The sequence below is a fragment of the Drosophila takahashii genome, unplaced genomic scaffold, assembly GCF_030179915.1.
Source record: "Drosophila takahashii strain IR98-3 E-12201 unplaced genomic scaffold, DtakHiC1v2 scaffold_99, whole genome shotgun sequence".
Classification (NCBI taxonomy): Eukaryota; Metazoa; Arthropoda; class Insecta; order Diptera; family Drosophilidae; genus Drosophila; species Drosophila takahashii.
The window spans coordinates 101-5,759 of record NW_027221773.1 but is presented as its reverse complement, the minus strand read 5'-3'; the positions used below and the strand labels follow the sequence as shown (position 1 = coordinate 5,759).

General features: G+C 36.8%; 1 non-coding gene and 1 pseudogene across 1 annotated transcript; both read right to left on the bottom strand.

Moving 5' to 3' along the window:
* Window positions 1-545: 545 nt before the first annotated feature.
* LOC138914795 (large subunit ribosomal RNA) lies at window positions 546-3,312 on the bottom strand (annotated as a pseudogene).
* A 398-nt stretch (window positions 3,313-3,710) lies between these two features.
* Window positions 3,711-3,889, bottom strand: LOC138914794 (5.8S ribosomal RNA). Its single transcript, XR_011420601.1, has one exon. It is a non-coding gene; the product is annotated as a 5.8S ribosomal RNA (ribosomal RNA).
* Window positions 3,890-5,659: the final 1,770 nt, after the last annotated feature.

The window sequence follows — 5,659 nt, the reverse complement described above, 5'->3', positions numbered from 1 at the left end:
TCGGCATCTCCATCCATAATGGCTCATTTTCTTCATCTAAAGACACTGGCGTGTCCTTTGTCCCACCAATAGCTGGAACCTTTGCCCGAGATGCATCTCTCGGCGGCCCCATACTGCGTTTCCCCTAGCGCGCACGGTCCTTCCACGGGCTGAACTGCGGCTGCTCCCATGTTCACTCCCAGACTCGCTAACATCCATATTGGATGGAACCCCGACTCATTTTGCTGATCTGGTATCCCAATCAGCTGATTTGCTGAAATTCCAATGCTCGAACCACTTATCAAAGTCACACACCTTTGTCCAATTTCCGTACCAAAATATGACAAATAGCAAAGTCACAATTACCTTTCAGACAACTGTCAAATAAAATATGCCTAAATGAGGCAAATATGAAAACAAAATTCACAAAATGAAAAACGCGAAATATCACTCACCGCACAGTTTTTCATGCAGAAAACGAAAACGTTTTCACAGGCAATAAACACGAATTTTGGTGCTAGTTTCAGCTATGTAGCTAACGGGGACTGTTGTTTTTGAATTAACTAACGGAGCGCACGAAAACACACGTCTGCTCACTCGAGCAATCCAAAATCGACTGTGAGTAGATAGGGACAGTAGGAATCTCGTTAATCCATTCATGCGCGTCACTAATTAGATGACGAGGCATTTGGCTACCTTAAGAGAGTCATAGTTACTCCCGCCGTTGACCCGCGCTTACTTGAATTTCTTCACTTTGACATTCAGAGCACTGGGCAGAAATCACATTGTGTCAACACCCGCTAGGGCCATCACAATGCTTTGTTTTAATTAGACAGTCGGATTCCCCAAGTCCGTGCCAGTTCTGAATTGATTGTTAATTGATAATCGTTATAATTAATAAGAACTAATTGGTTTGACCCAATTAGTATTCTTAAAAATTTTAGCAAGAAAGTTCCACAATTGGCTACGTAACTAACTATCCGGGGAACAAGTAACTAACATAAATGCTAGAAACTCTATTTACCCAGAACGAGCACATAAACCATGTTATTGTTTCCCAATCAAGCCCGACTATCTCAATCTTCAGAGCCAATCCTTATCCCGAAGTTACGGATCTAATTTGCCGACTTCCCTTACCTACATTATTCTATCGACTAGAGACTCTTCACCTTGGAGACCAGCTGCGGATATTGGTACGGCCTGTTGAGAAGTTTGCGTGTCCCCACCATAAATTTTCAAGGTCCGAGGAGAAAATATCGACACAACAGTATATGTCATGCTCTTCTAGCCCATCTACCATATCTCTCTGCGAAAGACTTCCATGGTAGTACGGCTATAAAACAGAAAAGAAAACTCTTCCGATATCTCTCGACGGCTTCTTTATGGTCGTTCCTGTTGCCAGGATGAGCACGAGGCCCATATTTAATAACAAACGGATACTCAACAGGTTACGGAATTGGAACCGTATTCCCTTTCGTTCAAAATTATTCAAGTATATTATATTAGCTTGATTTGTATATATTGCGTTTTTGGTTTTACTTGAAAATTTTCGGCTTTCGCCTTGAACTTAGGACCGACTAACTCGTGATCAACCACTGTTCACACGAAACCCTTCTCCACTTCAGTCCTCCAAGGTCTCATTCGATTATTTGCTACTACCACCAAGATCTGTACCAATGGCAGCTCCATGCAGGCTTACGCCAAACACTTCTACGCATACCATTGTACCTTCCTACTCACTAAAGTTTCAAAATTTATATCACAAGTAATATAAATCATCTACTTTAGCGGTAATGTATAGGTATACAACTTAAGCGCCATCCATTTTAAGGGCTAGTTGCTTCGGCAGGTGAGTTGTTACACACTCCTTAGCGGATTTCGACTTCCATGATCACCGTCCTGCTGTTTTAAGCAACCAACGCCTTTCATGGTATCTGCATGAGTTGTTAATTTGGGCACCGTAACATTACGTTTGGTTCATCCCACAGCGCCAGTTCTGCTTACCAAAAGTGGCCCACTGGGCACATTATATCATAACCTTAAACTTCATATCAAGAAAGTTAAGGTTCTTACCCATTTAAAGTTTGAGAATAGGTTAAGATCGTTTCGACCCTAAGGCCTCTAATCATTCGCTTTACCAGATAAGATTATTTTATATAATATTAAAATGCACCAGCTATCCTGAGGGAAACTTCGGAAGGAACCAGCTACTAGATGGTTCGATTGGTCTTTCGCCCCTATACTCAATTCTGACAATCGATTTGCACGTCAGAACTGTTTCGGTCTTCCATCAGGGTTTCCCCTGACTTCAACCTGATCAAGTATAGTTCACCATCTTTCGGGTCACAGCATATATGCTCAAGGTACGTTCCAGTTAGAGGCATAAATAATATAAATATCATTATACATAACTATATAGAACGCCCGGGATTGTGTTAATTAGCTATAAATAGTTAAAAAACTAATCCCATTATTAGTCAAGTTAATTACGCTATTAGGTTTATATCCCAATAACTTGCACATATGTTAGACTCCTTGGTCCGTGTTTCAAGACGGGTCCCGAAGGTATCCTGAATCTTTCGCATTGTTAATCCTACAAGTGCATATAATAAACACAAAAATCAATGATAATCATGCCATTATATAATTCCGAAAAATTAACGCACTGTATTCATATAAATCTATCAGCACTTTATCAAATTAATAACATTTATTCTGTGTTAAAATGCAAGCAATTTAATTTGAATAAACTATAAGTTATATTTTATGATAAATTTGGTATGCTAATAGATTACAATGTCCTTATATGGAAAAAATGCACACTATTATCATAATATTGTTTAAATATTACAATTTTAATGATGAATTTTCCATAACGGATATTCAGGTTCATCGGGCTTAACCTCTAAGCAGTTTCACGTACTGTTTAACTCTCTATTCAGAGTTCTTTTCAACTTTCCCTCACGGTACTTGTTTACTATCGGTCTCATGGTTATATTTAGTTTTAGATGGAGTTTACCACCCACTTAGTGCTGCACTATCAAGCAACACGACTCTTTGGAAACATCATCTAGTAATCATTAACGTTATACGGGCCTGGCACCCTCTATGGGTAAATGGCCTCATTTAAGAAGGACTTAAATCGTTAATTTCTCATACTAGAATATTGACGCTCCATACACTGCATCTCACATTTGCCATATAGACAAAGTGACTTAGTGCTGAACTGATTTCTTTTCGCTCGCCGCTACTAAGAAAATCCTTGTTAGTTTCTTTTCCTCCCCTAATTAATATGCTTAAATTCAGGGGGTAGTCCCATATGAGTTGAGGTTGTATATAACTTTTATTTGCAATTAATTCTTTATATATAATGATAAAACATTTTATTAAATTCGTTTAAAGCTGACGTATATATATATTAATGGCATTTATTTGTAACGAATTAACGAAGAATAATAATATTGTCAACGTTTTTCATATTTCAAATCATTAATAAGAGACAATTCTAGATAATATTTTATGCTAGACATTTCTCAGTATTATTTGATTGAAAAAGAAAATATTCCTCTTCGTTTTTCTCAAAGTTTAATTACTATTGTGAGATAATGTTTTTCATATATTTGTTAATATTATGAATAAAATAATTAAATTATTTTTATCCAATAATATACCATATGCTTATAAAATTTTATTATAAAATTTGTATAAACAACTTAATTAGCATAGTCTTACAACCCTCAACCATATGTAGTCCAAGCAGCACTATAAAATTAATTAAAGTACATAACAGCATGGACTGCGATATGCGTTCAAAATGTCGATGTTCATGTGTCCTGCAGTTCACACGATGACGCACAGTTTGCTGCGTTCTTCATCGACCCATGAGCCGAGTGATCCACCGCTTAGAGTTTTATAATATTGGTTTTAAATTTGGTCAAATATGTTTTTATTGAAAGAAATTAAAAATACACCATTTTACTGGCATATATCAATTCCTTCAATAAATGTATTTATATACCTAAAATAAATGCTGCGAAATGTCTTAGTTTTATATAAACAATATATATCAAAGTATTATTTGTAATGGCATTTGTTTGTTAATATATATTGATAATTTTATATAAAACATTAACCTGAAACCAGGTACAACATTGTATATTTTAGGTTGTTGCATTATCCAATGTATGATCATCATCAAATTAGTTGGCCAATACATCTCGCAACGCGTGTATATTATGGTCCATATACACACAAAAGTTTATAATAAATATATAAAATATATTTTATTATATTAATAATTCGATTTGCTTGTTCGAATTTTATGTTTGGTTCTATTTAATTTATTTGTAATAATATTATATTATTACAATATTTCGATTTGCTTGTTCGAAATTTATTTGATCTTTTACTTTTAAGATCATATTTTTGGTATAATTATTATTATAATTATTATGTATATATATATATATTGGTAATTTGTATTAAATTTGTATTAACAAATTTTTTTATTAACGGTAAGGATATTATACAATAATGATCCTTCCGCAGGTTCACCTACGGAAACCTTGTTACGACTTTTACTTCCTCTAAATAATCAAGTTCGGTCAACTTTTGCGAAACAACCGTAACACACAAGGCGTCACAGTGATCACGTCCGGAGACCTCACTAAATAATTCAATCGGTAGTAGCGACGGGCGGTATGTACAAAGGGCAGGGACGTAATCAATGCGAGTTAATGACTCACACTTACTGGGAATTCCAAGTTCATGTGAACAGTTTCAGTTCACAATCCCAAGCATGAAAGTGGTTCAGCGGTTTACCCGGACCTCTCGGTCTAGGAAATACACGTTGATACTTTCATTGTAGCGCGCGTGCAGCCCAGGACATCTAAGGGCATCACAGACCTGTTATTGCTCAATCTCATTATTGCTAGACGCAATTTGTCCATTTAAGAAGCTAGTGTCCTTATAATGGGACAAACCAACAGGTACGGCTCCACTTATATAAACACATTCAAACACAATAAACATTTTACTGCCACCATGAATGAAGGCTATATAAGCTTCAACACCATAATCCTGAAGATATCTATTTAATATATTTGAGTCTCGTTCGTTATCGGAATTAACCAGACAAATCACTCCACGAACTAAGAACGGCCATGCACCACCACCCATAGATTCGAGAAAGAGCTATCAATCTGTCTTACACACTTATGTTCGGACCTGGTAAGTTTTCCCGTGTTGAGTCAAATTAAGCCGCAGGCTCCACTCCTGGTGGTGCCCTTCCGTCAATTCCTTTAAGTTTCAGCTTTGCAACCATACTTCCCCGGAGCCCAAAAGCTTTGGTTTCCGGGAAGCGACTGAGAGAGCCATAAAAGTAGCTACACCCAATTGCTAGCTGGCATCGTTTATGGTTAGAACTAGGGCGGTATCTGATCGCCTTCGAACCTCTAACTTTCGTTCTTGATTAATGAAAACATCTGGCAAATGCTTTCGCTTAAGTTAGTCTTACGACGGTCCAAGAATTTCACCTCTCGCGTCGTAATACTAATGCCCCCAAACTGCTTCTATTAATCATTACCTCTTGATCTGAAAACCAATGAAAGCAGAACAGAGGTCTTATTTCATTATCCCATGCACAGAATATTCAGGCATTTGAAGCCTGCTTTAAGCACTC